A 19,722-nucleotide genomic window follows, 5' to 3' on the forward strand; every position below is an offset into this window, starting at 1 on the left:
AGCGCACCGCACTTTAAATGCCTCGCGTGGAGTTGTTTATACACGCTCCCTCGATGGATTGTCTGACGAAGAAATTCAGCACTACCTGTCTGACCAGGGCGTAACGGCTGTTCATAGGGTTATGAAAAGGGTTGACTCAAACATCATTCCAACCCGCACTGTCTTCTTGACATTTGACAAAGTTCAACTCCCATCAAAAATCAAAGCAGGCTATGAGAATTTCCGTTCGCCCTTACCTCCCAAACCCTACGCGTTGCTATCGGTGTCAGTGGTTCAATCACACCAGCCAGTCCTGTTCCAATCCGGCCAAATGTGTTACATGTGGCAAGGATGCCCATGAGGGTGCTTGTCCACCTCCATCCCCTCGCTGCATCAATTGTATGGGTGACCACGCTGCTTCCTCTCGAGATTGCCCCGTTTTTAAGGACGAAAAGCTCATCCAGGAAATAAGAGTGAAGGAAAAGGTGTCGACCTTTGCTGCTCGAAAATTATTCGCCAGTCGACAGCCCACCGTGCCTCAGACGGGAAAATAAAGCACTGTCCTTGCTTCTCCTCGGCCAACAAAGGAGGCGGCCACGCAGACTTGCGATCTCACCTTTAGTGCCACGGTCGTCAGATCGGCCAGCGCAAAGATCGCCCGTTGAACCTCACCACTTTCGCCTGCCCACTCTCTGGCTCACCCTTTGTCGGGTTCTGCTAAATCTCGAGCCCAAAAGTCAGACACCAAGACTTCGAAAAAAAGAGCATACTCGTGAAGAGTTTTTCCATACCGCAACTTCCCAACCATCGGTTCCTCCTTCATCTAACATCATACTTCCAAGAAGGGTACAAAGAAACCCAGTTCCTCTTTCTCCGGCAATGTGTATTCGATCTACAGCACCACCTGGCGGGAATCTCACTCGGCTGTCCTCTGTGTCGCCGAGGCGCACTGCTGGCGGCCGATCAACCAGCCGAGCGCTGATGGCAGGAGCTGCTCCTGACCAACCTATGGATCAGGATCTTCTGCCTTCGGCTGAATGCCATTCCATGCTGTCGGTCGCAAGCTCTGAGCAGTCGTTGAGTTGACAGCGACCTTGGTCACATTCCTCCATTTTCTCTTCACCCTATGTCCATTATCCACTGGAATATCCGCGGCATTCGAGCCAATCGGGATGAATTTTCGGTCCTCATACGATCCTACTCGCCGGTCATCTTCTGTCTTCAGGAAACAAAGCTGCGTCCCCATGACCGCTTTGTTCTTCCTCATTTTCAGTCCATCTGATATGATCTCCCCTTTGTTGAAGGCACTCCAGCACATGGAGGACTCATGATTCTTCTCCATGAAACTCTCCATTATCACCCAATCCATTTAAACACTTCCTTCAAAGCTGCCGCCGTCCATCTTTCCCTTTCCGGATACACGTTCTCTCTATGTACTGTATACATTCCATCGTCCACACCAATGGCACGAGCTGATCTTGTTCATCTTCTTTGTCAGCTTCCACCCCCCCATTTGCTGGTTGGGGACTTTAATGCTCACCACCCGCTTTGGGGATCTCCACATCCTTGTCCACGTGGCTCACTATTGCTAGACGTCTTCCACCAATCAGATCTAGTTTGCCTCAACACTGGGGTCCCTACATTTTTGTCTGCCTCCACGACAAATTTCTCTCATTTGGTCCTTGCCGTCGGTACTGTTCCGCTAGCTCGGCGCTTCGAATGGTTCGCCCTTGATGATACACACTCGAGTGACCACTTTCCATGTGTCTTTAGACTGCAGTCTCAACTGCCCTACATGCGCCCGCGACGCTGGAAGTTTGCCCAAGCCGATTGGAATCTTTTTTCGTCTCTAGCGACTTTCGATGACAGTCACTTTCCCAGCGTCGACGATGAGGTCACACATATTACCGACGTTATTCTTACAGCTGTGGAACATTCAATTCCACGCACCTCCGAATTGCCCCGGCGCCCCCCAGTTCCTTGGTGGAACGAGGCATGCCGTGATGCAATACGTGAGCGGCGACGTGCTCTCCGCGTTTTCCGTCACCATCCTACTTTGGCCAACTGTATCCGCTATAAGCAGCTCCGTGCGCGATGCCGTCGCATCATCCGCGATAGCAAGAAGGCAAGCTGGAAATTCTTTATTAGCTCATTTAACACCTTCACTCCCTCCTCGGAAGTTGGAAGTCGGCTTCGACGGTTCTCAGGCGCGCCTAGTTTCTCCCCGGTCTCTGGGCTCACTGTCGCGCATGACACATTAGTGGACCCCGTCGCAATTTCTAACTCGTTGGGTCAGCACTTTGCTGAGATTTCGAGCTCTTCAAATTACCCGCCAGCGTTTCTCCTGAAGAAACGTGTAGCGGAAGTGCGACCTCTTGCTTTCTCCTCTCAAAATTGCGAAAGCTACAATACTGTTTTCTCCTTGCGGGAACTCCAACATGCACTTTCTTCTTCTCGCTCCTCCACCCCAGGACCGGATGGTATCCACGTCCAAATGTTGCTGCATTTATCAACCCATAGTCTGCATTACCTCCTTCGCCTTTATAATCGAATTTGGACCGACAGTACTTTTCCCAGACGATGGCGGGAAGCTATCGTCGTTCCTGTTCCGAAACGTGGAAAGGACAAACATCTACCCTGTAGCTATCGCCCCATTTCTCTCACGAGTAGTGTCTGTAAGGTTTTGGAGCATATGGTGAATTACCATTTAGCTTGGTGGCTGGAATCCCGCAGTCTTTTAACACCTGCCCAATGCGGATTCCGAAAGCATCGTTCTGCAGTTGACCATCTTGTTGCTCTCTCCACTTATATCATGAACAATTTTCTCCGGAAACGCCAAACGGTAGCAATATTTTTTGATCTGGGGAGAGCATACGATACCTGTTGGAGGACAGGCATCCTCCGCACACGGTTCTCTTGGGGCTTTCGAGGCCGGCTGCCCCTTTTTCTTCGCGAATTTATGGCAGAACGCACATTTAGGGTGCGGGTGAACACTACTCTCTCCCGTACTTTCTCCCAAGAAAACGGGGTACCCCAGGGCTCAGTGCTGAGTGTTGTACTTTTTGTCATTGCCATAAATCCAATTATGGATTGTCTCCTTCCTGATGTCTCGGGCTCCCTCTTTGTGGACGATTTTGCAATTTACTACAGCTCTCAACGGACGAGCCTTCTTGAACGACGTCTTCAAGGATGTCTCGATCGCCTCCACTCTTGGAGCATCGAAACTGGCTTCCGTTTTTCTCCCAGTAAGACCGTTTGTGTTAATTTTTGGCGACGTAAGGAGTTTCTTCCGCCCTCCTTACATCTAGGTCCTGACAACCTTCCGTTTTCAGACGTCGCTAAATTCTTGGGTCTTATGTTTGACAGGAAACGTGGGGGAGGACCAGCACAGTTTTCTATTTTTCGGCTCGCTGTCTGCGGTCCCTCAACACCCTCCGTGTCCTGAATGGTACCTCCTGGGGAGCGGACCGAGTGGTCCTTCTCCACCTCTATCGCGCCTTAGTGCGCTCGAAATTGGACTATGGAAGCATAGTCTACTCCTCTGCTCGGCCGTCTATTCTTCGGCGTCTCGACTCTATCCACCACCGTGGATTACGTTTAGTGTCTGGTGCTTTTTACACCAGCCCTGTGGAAAGCCTTTATGCTGAGACTGCTGAGCCTCCGTTGTCCAATCGGCGAGCAGTCCTTCTGAGTCATTATGCTAGCCATCTGTCTTCCATGCCTGCTAATCCAGCCAATGACATTTTTTTCGACGCCTCCTTTGATGTAATGTATGCAGGCCGCCCCTCCTCCCTACTACCACCGGGAGTCTGCTTCCGTCAACTGCTCCATTCTCTTTCCTTCCGCTTTCCTAAAACCTTCTTGACAACTTGGGGTACAGCACCTCCTTGGCTCCGTCCCCGGATCTGCCTGCTCCGTGACCTTTGTCGATTTCCAAAGGATGGTACACCTTCACTTGTTTATCGTCGGGCATTTGCTGCCCTATGTGCACATATGACGGACGCCACATTTATTTACACCGATGGCTCGAAAACATCGTTAGGTGTAGGGAGTGCCTATATTGTTGGCGACACCCCAAATCACTTTCGGCTTCCCGACTAGTGTTCAGTTTATACTGCGGAGCTTTACGCTGTTCTCCAGGCTGTCCACTACATCCGCCGCCACCAGCGGATACAGTACTTTGTCTGCTCAGATTCTCTCAGCTCTCTCTTCAGTCTCCAAGCTCTTTATCCTGTGCACCCTCTGGTCCACCGGATTCAGGACTGTCTGCACTTGCTCCACCTGGGGGGCGTCTCGGTGGCGTTTCTCTGGCTCCCGGGACACGTTGGTATCTGTGGATATGAGGCGGCCGATATTGCAGCCAAGGCTGCAGTCTCTCTTCCTCGGCCAGCTATTCAATCGATTCCCTTCGCCGATCTACGGAGCGTTCTATGTCGACGTGGTGTTCCTTTATGGCACACGCATTGGTCGACACTTCCCCATAATAAATTGTGGGACATGAAAGCTCTTCCCTGTGCTTGGACCTCTTCCTCCCGAACGCGTTGTCAGGAGGAGGTAATTTTAACTAGTCTGGATAGGGCACTGTCTTTTTAGCCATCGACATCTTTTAAGCGGCGATCCTCGCCCACTCTGTCCCCACTGCTCTCAGCTGTGGATGGTAAGACACCTTTTAATTGAGTGCCCCTATTTTAATCCGTTACGCTCCCGTCTACAGCTATCGCCTGATATATCGTTGATTTTAGCAGATGACACGCGCTCAGCCGACCGCGTTCTCAAGTTTATTAGTGCCAGTGAAATGACGTCAGTCATTTGAAGCCTTTTTTTGGGGACAACCAACCCCTTTCTGTAGTGGATTTTTAAGCCATCCTTCTGCTTTTAGTTTCTCCAATTTTATGACTTTCATTCCCATTGCTGCTGGTTTTCAATTTCGGCTTTTTACTGTTTCCTAAGTCACGGATTGGGCGCTAATGACCATAGAAGTTTTGCGCCCTAAAAACCAAACAAAAAAACCTCCATATGGCGAGGTGTGCTAAGGGTGATGGAAGAAGTGAAGGTTCCCCAGTCAGAACAGCTGAGAGCGTATCTCGGTGGACGCCCGTGTGAATGAGGCTGAGGGAGAGAAAGGATAGCCGTGGAGTAGAATATCCAATGGATGGAGGAGAGGGAACCAGGGCAGCAAATGGAAATATCAACAGCCAAATAGGAGCAATATTCTGCACTGAAGGTGTCGGGGCACCAGTATTTAAGAGATAAGAATCGATCTCTGTGAAGAAATTTTTGACAACTTTGCTGTGAGCAGTGGTCTCGGTTTCACCTCACAAATGGTAATGAGCATTGAAGACATCTAAAATTATGAAGGACGGATGGAGCTAAGAAATCAGTGCAGACGACACATTCTGAAACACTTCACCATTGCAAGGGATACACACATTACATATGGTGAAACACCATCAACCAGAACATGAATGTATACATCTCTGTGGACCTCAAGGAGGGACAGAATATGCTATGTTTGCAATATCATTGTCTGCGGTACCCATGCTGATATTTAAAGGAGACATTTTAGTTCTCCAAAACCATTGTAATACAAGAGCATAAAACATGTTCCATAATTCCACAACAGATTGAAGTCAGCAATATAAGCTTACAGTTATATGCATCTGTCCTACAACTCTTCTTGAAGACACGACTGACATGGGCTTTGTACCAGTCACTGGATACACTTTGTTGCTACTGCAACCCAACCTATGAATAAATTGCTGCCAGAAGAAAAGAAAGTTCTTTGTATGATCTTGCAGGTATCTCATCTGACCCAAATGCCTTTCCTCTAAGTGATTGTAACTGCTTTTCTATTCTGGTATTACTTATCTCAATGTCTCCTTTCAATCATCACATGTATGCTTATGAGGTAGACACCATATTGCAACTTTCTGTGTGGAACAGTTGTGGAAGGCTGAATTCAGTATTTCAGCATGCTCTGTATCACCCTCCATTTCAGTGCCAGTATGGTCATTTGGTGACAACAGAAGATTTTGATCCGATTAATACTTTTACACAAGACCAAAACTTTTTAAGTTTCTTAGCCAGATCTGTTGGCAAAATTTTACTTTAAAGTAACTGAACAATTCTCTCATTGCACTGCTTATGCTCATTTTCACTCCATTCAGCTTTTGTTTGTCACCAAATTCCATAAACAGATTGGCTATCATTGCAGCCAGCCGCGGTGGTCTAGCGGTTCTAGGCACTCAGTCCGGAGCCGCGCGGTTGCTACGGTCGCAGGTTCGAATTCTGCCTCGGGCATGGATGTGTGTGATGTCCTTAGGTTAGTTAGGTGTAAGTAGTTCTAAGTTCTAGGGGACTGATGACAATAGATGTTAAGACCCATAGTGCTCAGAGCCATTTCTATCATTGCAGCTATGGAGTACTTTGCAGGATCTGGGTTCAAGGCAATGTCCTCAAAGTCTAGTTGTTTTTGTCATTACATCTGTGATATATTGCGAAATTTTGAACATTCGCAGATGCCACAATACACCAGTACTGTTATTGTCAGTTATAGAGTTCAACTTAATTGTGGTCTTTTAAAGTTTTTGAGAAGCCAGTCAGTCTATCATCATTGGAAACAACTGTTCTCCAATTTTATTGTACAATTACATGAGAAACAGTTTCTGAGAATTTTTGGATTCTTGAAAACTTTTTTTCGTAAGTTACCCTTACGAGTGTTTTGGATGTGATATTTATTTCGTAGAGGATCAGTGTTTCCAGTTCACAGTTCAGCCAAAAATACATCACCCCTTAATTTTGTTGCTTATCGACACAAATAAATGTGCACTTTTGAGAATTTTCAGAAGCTATCATTGTCCTTTGCATAATCCATGAGCAATATGTAGTAAATTAGCATTTGTGATTTAGTTACTGTAGCAGGTATTTTTAACTAACATATTGCGTTACATATAATTTTCCCTTCAAGAGGAGTAGCCCTATATATTATCTGCATCTATCAGTAGTAAGTAACACTATTTGAGTTCCCAAATAACCTCAAAATGTTTTAGGAAACTAGTAATTTTTGCCACAGGTTTTTGTGTTGCTTTAATAGCAATCTCATTTTGTGTATTTTCCCGGAGAAATGGCAGCGAGGGACAGGTAAAGGTACCACATGCACTCAGTGGGTGTGCCTGGGGCCTCATTCAGTATGTTGAAGAGGCTATTCTAGCAGCCACTGAGGGAGCAGGGCGCAATCGACTGCAGATTGTGGCACACTTTGAGCCCAGACAACGCATGTTATTTGTTCCAGAGTTCATACTTGGGTCATTCCCGTGCCTGGCAAATAAGGCTGAGAAGACCAGCCTTGTGCATGGAGTTTCAATGAGGCTCAAAACTTGCAGCATTGCCCCCCAGAATAGGTTGTGACCCTTTGGTTCTGAGTGGAGTGGAAGGACTGAACCAGAGACTTTCGAAGCTCTGTGACAAGCTAGGCTGTGACTTTCTGGACTTGTGCCATAGGTTTTAGAACTGTAGGGTCCCCCTAAGTGAGTCAGTTGCGCACTACACATCAGAGGCTGCTACTTAGGTACCTGCATGTGGGGGTGCACAAAAAGCTTTTTTAGATTACATGAGTCTCCATCCAATAGAGATAAAAGTAGCAGCAGGAAACCCAGAAGTATCAGTGTAAGATTGAAAGAAATGCCTCCCACAGCCAAGAGTATTAAAATCCTAATTATAAACTGATGAAGTGTTCGTAACAGTGTGCCAGAGTTTGAAGCAGTCATAAAAAGCAGTGAAGCTCGCATAATTCTAGGTACAGAAAACTGGTCGAAACCTGAAATTGGTAATAGTGAGATTTCTTGGGGAAAATTTAAGTGTTTATTGAAAGGACAGGCAACTGGGAAATGGCGGTTGTGCATTTGTTGCAATAAACAAGAAACTCATATCCACTGAGATAGAAATTGAAGCTGCATGTGAGATTGTTTGGGTAAGATTACTTAACAGGGTTGTGCATATAATGGAAACTGGGTCCTTCTATTGACCTCCAGTCTCATCTCCTGATGTAACTCAAAACATAAGAGAAAACCACAGTTTGCTTGTATTCACAAGGTGTATAACTTTGTTTCATTAAAGCCTCAGATGTCAGAAAAAAACAGCAGAAGCAAATTGGATACATATGTATCATCCAAAGTATTTTCCATCGCTGGCAACTACTTTCTCCCATCTTTCGGGCAGTGCACAAATCCTGCGTCAAAAACATGGTTTATCTTTTGAAGCGATCAGCAAATCGATCCAATTTGTGACTTCTTCACGAGATTGGAAGTGTCGGTCAGCCAGGCCATGTGCCATTGACCTAAACAGGTGATATTCAGAGGGAGCAATGTCTCAATAATACGGCAGGTGGGGTAAGACTTCCCACTTTAACGTTTCCAAGTATGTTTTGACCTCTTTTGCTATGTGGGGTCGAGTGTTGTCGTGCTGCAAAATCACTTTATTGTTGTTCTCACTGTATTGCGGCCATTTGTCTTCTAATGCTCTGCTGAGACACATTAATTGCATTTGATAATGAGCACCTGTGATTGTTTCACTCAGTTTTAACACCTAAAGGTACACAATGCCAAGATGGTCCCACCAAATACTCGGCTTGGATATCCCCATAATTTTTTGCATTTAGGGCTATCGTAATGAACCCATTTCTTGTCCCCGGTCACAATCTGATGCAGAAATCCCTTCGATGCATCTCAGTTTCAGCTCACCCAGGACCCAAGTTCCTTTTTTCTGAATCATGTCCATAACCTTGAGACATTTTGAAATGTCCTGCTGTGTCACTCCCACTAATCATGACAATTCTTCTTTAGTTTGACGTGAGTCTTCACTCAGTAACATCTCCAATTCCGCACCTTCGAAAACACTCTCTCTTCCACCACTATGCTGGTCTACAATATTAAAAATCACTATTCTTGAAGTGTCAAAACCACTCTTGACATGTTCTTTCACTAATAGCATCTTTACCATATGTACTCGAGAGCATTCATATTGAATCAAAACCGTAACACCTCCTGCGAATTACGAGAATTATGCTCGTAACCTGACATTTTCAATTGAGAACAACTTTCTGATGTACACACAAATTGACTAATGTTTGAATGAGGTTATGTTGACCGAGGTCGAAGCTACCTGCCTGAGGTCTGCGATCCGTTTCTTTTGACCCCTTCTTACCACTGTCGCCACAGATCGGCAAACAGCAGCAGTAAAGTTGTACACCTTGTAAGTTCCTCAAACTTACTGTAATCATCAGCGAAGACTTTAATCACCCAACAGTCCATACGAAAAACTGCAGTTTTGTTAGTGGTGGGCATGATAAGACATCCTGTGAAACAGTACTAGATGCCTTTCCTGAAAAGTACCTAGAACAGATAGTTAGGAACACCACTCATAATGGAAACAAGTTGGATCTAACAGCAACAAATAGATCTGGCCTCTTTGAGGATGTTCACAACATAGCTGTTATCAGTGACAATGATGTGGTTGTGGCAACAATGACTGTCCAAGTGAAAAGCACAACTAAAACAAACAGAAAGATAAACATGTTCAGTAAACCAGATAAATATCAGTAGTGTCACATCAATGAGGAACTTGCTACTGCCCTATATTGAAAGTTTCATGTGGAGGAATTCTAGCTCAAGTTTAAAATGATAGTTGACCACATACTGGATAGATATGTTCCCAGTAGAAGGGTCCATAATGGGAGGGAACCTCCATCGTACACAGTCACTGTAAAGAAATGTCTAATGAAATAGATTACTGCATAAAAGGTGTAAAACCTAGCACAGGGCTGTAGATAGATGCTGAATGAAATACATTTGGCTGTCAAGAGAGCAATGCATAATGCCTCCAATGACTACTGAAGCAGAATATTGTCAAATGATCTTTCACAGAATGTGAAGAAATCCTGTTCGTATGTAAAGGCTGTTAGTGGCACCAAAGGTAGTGTGGATGTCCGTAGCAAATGATGTGGGAACTGAAATTGAGGATAACAAAGCAAAAGCTGAATGCTTAACCCCATTTTCAAATGCTCCTGTAAAAAAAAAAAAAAAAAAAAAACCCTAGGAGAATTGCCCCCAATTTAATCCTCATACCACTGAAAAGATTAATAAAAGAAGTATTAGCACCAGGGAGCATTGTGAAATTGTAATTATTTCAGCTGTTTCTCAATGCCAAAGACCTGATGGAATCCCTATTTGATTCTATACTGAGTTTTTGGCTGAGTTAGCACCTCTTCTAACTATAACCTATCATAGATTCCTTGAAGAAAATCTCATGCCCAGTTCTTGGTAAAATGCATAGGTCACACCCATCTACTACAAGAAGGGCAATAGAAGCAATCCACAAAACTACCAACCAATATTTTCAACATCAATTTGTTATAGAATCATAGAATATATTCTGAGCTCAAATGTAATGATGTATCTTTAACAGTGACCACCTCAATGCCAACCACCATGAATTCCGAAAACATCGATCGTGTGAAATCCGAGTTGCACTTTGCTGACATGACCTACTGAAAGCTTTGGATCGAGGTGATCAGCTAGATACAGTATTTTTCAGTTTCTGAAAAGCATTCAACTCAGTACCATATCGATACTTATTGTCAAAAGTTCGATAGTAAGGGGTATAGAGTGAAATTTGTGACTGGATTGAGAACTTTTAGCTAGGGAGGACACAGCATGTTATCTTGGATGGAAAGTCATCATTAGATGTAGAAGTAATTTTTGGTATACCCTAGGGAAGTGTGTTGCCATTCATGTTGTGTATCAATGACCTTGCAGACAATCTTTATGTAAAATCAGGCTTTTTGCAGATGATGTAGGTATCTGTTATGAAGTACTATCTGAAAGAAGGTGCATAAATATTCAGTCAAGTCTCGATAAGATTTTAATGTCGTACAAAGATTACATTTCTGAACATGTAAAACAAGTTGTCAAAGTTGTGCACTTCACAAAATGTAAAATCCATGGTATCCTAAGACTATAAAATCAATGGGTCACTGTTGGAATCAGCGAACTCATACAAATACCTGGGTGTAACACTCTGTAGGGACACGAAATGGAATAATCACATACGCTCACGAGTAAAGCAGATGGTAGACACGAGTTTATTGGTAGAATACCGGGGAACTGCAATCAGTCTACAAAGAAGATTGCTTACAAACCACTAGTGTGACACATCCTAGAATATTTCTAAAGTGCATGGGACCCGTACCAAATAGGACTAACAGGATATTGATAAGAGAAGGGCAGCACAAACTTTCACAGGTTTGTTTAATCTATAAGAGAGTGTTGCAGAAATATTGAAGGGACTGAATTGGAAGATTCTTGAAGACAGATGTAAACTATCGCAAGAAAGTAGACATGTTCACTGTCTGATCTCATGGAAGTGAAAAGCTGGGAGAATTCTTGGACCACATCAGCAATATCCCTGACAACATTGAGTTCACCATGGAGGTAGACAAATGGTGCCTTGGTGTTCCTTGACATCCTTGTCCATTGTACAGCAAATAGGTCTCTCAGCCACAATTTTTACCAGAAATCCATCCAAACAGGCCAACATCTGCGTGCTAATAGTTATCACAATCCACCACAGAAACCTGCTGTTCTGAGACCCTCAATGTATTGAGCAAAAGCTGTCTCTCATGCTGAAAATCACCCAAAAGAAATTAGCCACTTACAGAAAATACTCAGGGAAAACAGATGCAACAACCACCACCTTTTGCAAGCCATCTTACTGAATACATGTAAGCAGTTGGACCCTGAGGAGGACACAAGGAAGCTTACATTCTTGTTGTTCTGTGGCTCAGTAACAGGAAAGATTAGTCAGCTGCTAAACAGGCATAAAAACGATTCAGTCTTCAGGATGCCAGCTAAAATTTATCAGTTCATGAGGCCTGTGAAAGATGAATGCAAAGTAAATACCATGTGATTGTGGACAGTTTTGTGTTGGACAGAGTGTGCATACTATTAAACAGTGCTGTGTAGAACACAAGAGATATTTTTGCCTTTGGTACCCTGAGAAATTAGCAGCAGCAGAGCATGCTCTAGAAAACAGACACTATTCCATTCAGAGACATATCAGTTATTACACAGACTAATAGTTTCTGAGACAGGTTCATAACAGATGCAATTTGTTACAACACTTTTAATAAAGATGGTGGCCTGCAGCTAAGCATGGCTCGGGAGCCGGCCATCAGAAGGTTGAAGCAGACGCGTAACAAAACCATTGACTTTTATAGGACTGGAGTGAGCACTAGTGACATCACAGTAGCAGCAACTAAAAGACAGTCGCTACCTGACAATGGTCACAGATTGCTCTGCCAAAAGCTTGCAGATTTCAAAATCACTTTATGCAGCTTGAAGCCTGAGAGAATTTTACTACTACAGATCACCACAAAACCGTGGATTCATACACATTCAGAATGATGTTTCACAATTCTGCCACCAGTTTTTGTTGCATTACTCTCCCATTCTATTGCTAGCAAGTTGAAGTCTCCCCCATTACAACAGGGTGATCAGGAAACTTTTTCACAAAATTCTGCAATTTCTCTTTGAAGCGCTCTGCCACTACAGCTCCAGAGGCAAGTGATCTGTGCAACCAATCGCCATGTTTGACTGACCTTTGATGCTTAGTTACATTGCATTGATTGACCCTACAGGAATTTAATTCCCTCACATCAAGTGATTTAAATGAAAAGTGGACCAGCAGTGTCTGCTTGACCATCTCAGGAAAAAATTAATATCCACTGGGTGAATTCACTCATAGTTGATGGACTCAAAAGGATTTTTAAAAAAATTTTACTGGTTATCATTTAGTGTCCATTTCTGTTTCAAGCTGCAAGCATTCTTTTGCCTTTACAAGCATCTGCAGTTTTTTTAAATTATTTGGTAATGGGTTGCCTCAGACCTTTCAAATAAGAAGCATCAGGTTCAGCACACAGTAGACTAGAAATGGAAACTATGATTACTTCACTGAATGTATTCCTTAATATATATTTTTAATAGCTAGCGTTTTCTTTAATTTGTGACAATTAAATTTTATTTTTTTAACTGTATTTTACTAAAGCAATAGTAATTTCTCTGCCTTAATATTTTTTGTGAAATTACCCTACACAGTGTGCGACATTTTATACAGTATCAATGGTTAGAAACTTATATGAAAAAAAAAAAAATTGCCTATTTTTTACAAAAGCAATGGGTTTTTTTAATTTTTTCATTCTTTGGCCAGATAAAAAAACTGAAGATTAGAAACTTAATAGGCCTTTATGAAATCACACTTCACTATAAATTTGAAGTCAGATTCAATAGGAAGTTATAAAAAAATTACCAATATGAAAATACATTTCTTAATATCAGCAATATCTGGACTAATGGATAATGTGTATCAGTCACACATTTTAAGCAGTATTATACGAATGAATGTTGCTACTCACCATATAGCGGAGATGCTCAGTCGCAGATATGCACAACAAAAAGACTCTCATATAATAGCTTTTAGCCAGACAGTCATTGAAATTGAAGGATGTCATGTTTCACAGTCAATGCCCTATGGATCCTCCAGCCAACACCAGCTTTCCTAAACTGCAGAGGTGGGAACCTTCCCTGCAATACATTCAACATTCCCGTAACCCTCCTGTCCTCAACCTTCATTAGTCACTGTCCTCACCCATCCAGCCCCTTTCCTGTTCCCATTTCAGCACTACACAGCCCCCATTCCACCACCACACACAATCTTTTTATTTCTCTCTTTTTTCACTAATCCCCCCCCCCTTCCTTACATCTCCCCTGCCCACAATCTAACCTGCAGCACTTCACTGTCCCTCACTCCCCTCAGTCTATCCCTCCTCCTCCTCCTCACCCGAAAACTGTCGCCACTCCCATCATGCGTTGGTGCTGCTGCTCACAGTGTGGTTTCAGTTGCCTCAGACTGCAGTCGTGTGTGTGTGTGTGTGTGTGTGTGTGTGTGTGTGTGTGTGTGTGTGTGTTGAATGCCTTAATGGCCAAAAGCTTTAATTTTTAGAGTTTTTGTTGTGCCTTCAGTATCTGTGAGTCAGCATCTCCACTATACGGTGAGTAGCAACTTTCCTGCTCATAATATTGTTACATTCCATCCTGTATATTCCATTGTTTGAGTCACATAATTTAAACATATCTATGATAACTGATTACATTAACTCATTTTGAAAAAGAAAAAGGTTATCTTGCTCTCTTCTTATTTGTTTTTATTACATTGTTCACTGAACAACAGAGAAATTTCTGCATCCGGTTTGATCATAAGGTTAAAATTTAACCCAGTAGCAGTTGCACATTCCACACGAGACAGCTTCTTCAGTACATTTTTAACAAACATCCAGACTTGATGCTTTTTAACTTTTTTAGACAAGACCCTTCGTCCTGCTGGATGGTAAAATGTAACATGCACATCTTGGTTTTGACAATTATTACTATCAACTTCAGCAATCCACCACTGTTCACTATAAACACAAGCCACTATGCCATTATTCTGAAGTGTCAGTGGTGCAAGTTTTCCATATTGATGAAATTCATTATCAAGGGATGTTGATGTAAACTTACACATGAGCAACTTGTGGAACTGAGATATAAGACGATGAAAAGATTGGGTGCCTTTAGTCTTCTGACAAGTGCCGAATCTTTCCTCCATGATACTGACATAGTATTCTTCCATTTCTTCACATTTTACAGAAGCAGAAGTAATCTCTTTTATCTGTTCTTTACATAATTTAAACGTTTCTTGTAGCGTCAAGATTTGGTTCTCATAGGACTGCAGCAGACTAGCTATTGTGACAGCTCCCTTTGTTGTACTTCCAACACCATCACAAGCATTCTTCCCATGGCATGATGCAATAAAGTGGCACTCTCTGTCAAGTTCATAGTCTTCATGTGAATGGACAAGACAAATTTTTGTTTTGTTTTAGTATTGGCTTTCGGTACCATCAGAGAAGTAGATCAGTTTGTTTATGGAAGGATGGTGCTGTTTTATGTAGTTCGTTGATTGCAGTTGAAAAGCATGCACTGCTGTAGTGTTGTGTTCAAAGTAATCACTTATGACATAAAAACTGTGACCCATTAGTTTATCATTATCCTTATAACAGAAGACAATTGGATGAACTGTGGCCTGTTTGTTTCGCAGTGGTATCCTTGTAATTCATCTTTAACAAAGGAATAGTTTTCAGAAAAGTTGGCAGGAACTAAATATTCATCAACAGCCAAGGTTTGCTTTTTGTCTTTCACTAATTTAACCTGAGCTTTGGCAATAACATGATGCATTTTCAGGTTCCAAGGTTAGCTACCAGCAGTTCAAAAAACATTTCTTGTGGTTTTGTAATTGTCACCATTTCCATTCCCTCTCATGTCACCCACTGTTAGTATTCTATACTGTCAGGCATCAAATCGACTTCTTCCAATTCTTCAAATGTGCATAGTAAAGCTTGTTTGACAGGATAGTCTTGACATATTCCCACGATCATACAATTTTAACTACAGTTTTGAACATGGCTATTTCTAAGCAACCATATATACGTTTCAACATTGGAATCGTTGGAACTACACAGCCAACCAGTTACAAATAACTGTTTGGTACACTGATCTAGGTTTCAACACCTCTAAAAATGTCTTCATCAGAATGAAATTTTGAGAAACCCTATAAAATACATTGAAAATTAAGTATGATGAAAAACATTAACCGACATAACAATTGTCATGACGTACAAAGGTTACATACATAAAATTACATAGTGAGAAGGCAATAGTCAGAGTTTAGAGCAGATATGCTCCAGTCTAAAAGTCAAATAAAACATGTTGCAGCCTTTGGCACAAGGGCATAGCTATGAAGAACATCAGACTGATCAACCCAGTGGCTTACATTGTCACCACAAAAACTATACAAATTGCGCTGTGTATCAGGCGAGGACAGTGACACGTGCCCATTTGAACCACTAACAGAAATCATTGAAAAATGAAAAAAAAAGACAGTTAATTATAAAAGAAAATACAAAGGAAGACAGCTTAGTGTATTTTTGAAAAGACATAGTAGGCTTCACAGAAATTATTATTACATGAAGGACAGAATAATATAGAAAAATTATACAAACAGATGTACAATCCAAGAAATATCTGCATAAGGTACCTTTAGTAGTACATATCTATGAGATTCGAAGAAAATGTTGTGTGTCTTTTTTCCAATAAATGGTCCTTGTACTTGACACTAAAAAGTCTTCCAGTTTGTCTTACGTAATGAGTGGGACAAGCATCACAAGTGATCTTATACACTTCTCAATTTTGTATAGAAGCAACTGTGGACCCGAGATTCTGAATGATATTTTTGCATGCTATTGTTAGTGGAAAAGATAACTTTGCATTAATACTTTTTAATTAGAAAATGTCAAATTTGATAAGAAATAGGGCCTGAAAATGGAATTGCGAAATCATCTCGTTACTATTAGAAACAGCACTGATGCCTAATGTGGTCACTTTAGCATCAGTTTTAACTTTGAAGACCTTGTCACCTAACCAACCTACATACATACTGCTATGAAAAGCAAATCACTGACCTAATTCACTTGCTAAAAATGGTAGTAATATACAACTATTTCGTCTTCAGTGGCAAACTACACCATCAGCCTGACAGACTGGTGATGAGTAACCCACTGGCAGGCGTCTTGGCCAGTATTTTTATTAATATACTGGAAGAGAGATTCTTCAATAATTTTTCAGCTGTTGATCAGGGAATTATGTCATTCTCGGTATGTAGACGACATTTTGGTCATGCACAGTGGTTCCTGGGAAGGAATTCAGCTTTAGTCTGTTATTTTGTAATTTGCAAGTGAAGCTGATTTCCTCATGCAGACTATTAAAAATTTCAATCAGCAGCTTAATTACTTGGACCTCAGTATTGCCACTGGCAATGACAGACGTTCTTTCGGTATTATTGAAAAGCCACTAACACAGATCAAATTGTGCCCACTAGTTCAGTGCACCCTCATTTCCATAAAAAATTGTGTATCCATTCAGCCATTCATTGTGCAGTATCTGTACCTTTGTCATCTGACAATATTGATGAAGAGATGAATAAAACAAGAACTATTGCACTTAATAATGACTATGATACCTTGTTAGTTGACAAGATCTTCAAAGTTAAAACTGATGCTAAAGTGACCACATTAGGAATCAGTGCTGTTTCTGACAGTGATGAGCACAAAAATGTCTTCTTGATTCCATTTGCAGTCCCTATTTCTTACAGAATTCATCATATTCTAATTAAGAAGTGTGGATACAAAGTTACCTTTTCCACTAACAATGAAACTTGCAACAAAAATCTCATTCACAATCTCAAGCCCACAGGGTTTGTCAGTTGGTTACACGTCCAATTGATCTATCTCACGGTAACCGTTATGATGTGGAACGTGTGAAGTGCGTAAGAAATGCACACATGAATCAAGATTTTTTTTATTACCTACCCCATTTCCATAAATGGCACAAAATGCATATATTATACTTATATCTTTATTTATTTCTATTCAAGAATTCATGTATGATATAGAAGAAATTGTCAAGTAGTTACAATTTGAATTTATTCGCTTCTAATGTGTGTCCCATTTATTATCTATAGGACAAGCTGAAAGATCTTTTAGTGTCAGGTACAAGGAATATTTATTAGGAAAAAGGGTCAGTAATATACATAATTCCATTTTTACTGATCATCTGTTAATTTATGCTCTCAAACTGAAAAGAACTGAAGAAATTTCCATTTTATGTAAAGAAAAGGAACATCATAGGCTCGGCATACTTTAAGAGCTGGATATTCTTGAGCACATTTCTGAGAATGATGGCCCAATCCTCAATGAACAGTTACAATTACTCAACAGAATTTGTTTTCAATGGTTTTAATCCACAACTCACAGAATTTTGATTCCTCTAGTTTTTACATCAACATCTACGTGAATACTCTGCAAATCACATTTATCTGCCTGGCAGATGGTTACTGTATTTTCCTGCCTCTGGTTCCGAAACATTTTTTCAAATCTCATTGATACGTACTACTAACTTCACCTTCATGCACGTATTTTTTGGATTGAACAGCTGTTTGTATAAATTTTCTGTATTATTCTGTCCTTCATGTAATAGTAATTCCTGCACAGCCTAATAGATGCCAGTTTGTTATACTTCATCTGCCTGTGTATTTTCAAAACTACATTAAACTCTCTTCCTTTGTATTTCATTTTTATAATTAACTGTCTTTTTTTCAGTTATTTCTGTTATAATGTTTCAAATGGGCACGTGTCACTGTTCACACCCAAGAAGCAGTACAACTTGTTTTTGTGGCACCTATGTAAGCTACTGGGTCAATCAGTCTGATGATGTTCCTAGCTCAGCATACGTGCCAAAGGCTGGAACATGTTTTATTTGATTTTTTGACTAACATACCTGCTCTAAACTCTGACCATTACCTTCTCATAATATAACTTTAAGTAAGTAATCTTGTTATATCATGACAGTTTTACAGGGTTTCTGAAAATTTCATTTTGATGAAGACATTCGTAGAGGTGTCAAAACTTAGGTCAATGCACCAAACAGTTACTTGCAATTGGTTGCCTGCATGATTCCTATGTTCACACAATTTTAACTATCAATATTGCAAATCAGAACTACCAAAAGGTCTTGATAGTCAACTCGAAGATTGGTCCCACCTATCATCAACTTTACATTCTGCTCATACAAACAAACACAAACAAACATTATGGGTGCCTCATGTCCCTGCTACAATACAGCATTGTGGTTTCAATTTGTAAAATTTTATTCTTCCAATTTTAATATCAGGATTTTCTTTTTTGAATTCAGTGAATAGTTCATTTAAATTCCACAATACTAACCCATTTGTCTCTGAATCTTAGTACCATTTTCTTTCACAGAAACACAATGTCTTTTTTTCCAGGCATCAAATGCCTATTATTGTCTTCCTCATGAGACTTAATAATCTTTTCTAACATGTTTTCATCTATGAAATTTGATTCATTTTTCTTTTGTACCCAAAAATTCTTTATGTGAGCCATCTCTATGTTTGTTGCTGACAAATACCTTAGATTAACATGTTAGACACAATGACTTTCCTGGTATTATACTGATAAAAGGGCTTTTATTTTTAGAATAATGATGAAACATTGTATCTCTCAGACCTTTTGTTATAGGCTTCTTACGTTTCTTAAAGGGGTCCAAGCAAGACTGACCAAGTAGTGATGAAATTTCTGAAGTATTTAATTTCATGGTACTTGGAAGTTGAATTAACCTATGAGCCAAGTTCTAAGTAAAGCAGCACTCCAAACTCTTAAGTAAAACAACACTTTTTCTTCTTCATTGTATTATTGAAGTAATGTTATTAGCAAACACTCCATACACACTTTTATGGCAAGTTTCATTAACAAGAACACCAACAGAACACTGAGGCTCCATTGTTCATTTGCACACTTCAAGAGCTCATTGTTAACTGAGTGTGAGTGAACAGATGATGGTGGTGGAAGGGGAAAGACACTGCACAGACTTGTACAGGCTTGTCTGTGAGCCCGTATAGGCTTGCAGATGCTGTCTGCTAGCCTGCTGCAGAGGACTGTGATCATTTGCTAATTTAATTTCATGTTTTCCAATTATGCAGAGTGAGTCACAAACACTAAAACCTACAATAACTCCAAAAGTATGA

Source organism: Schistocerca americana, chromosome 3 (genome assembly GCF_021461395.2).
Source record: "Schistocerca americana isolate TAMUIC-IGC-003095 chromosome 3, iqSchAmer2.1, whole genome shotgun sequence".
NCBI lineage: Eukaryota > Metazoa > Arthropoda > Insecta > Orthoptera > Acrididae > Schistocerca > Schistocerca americana.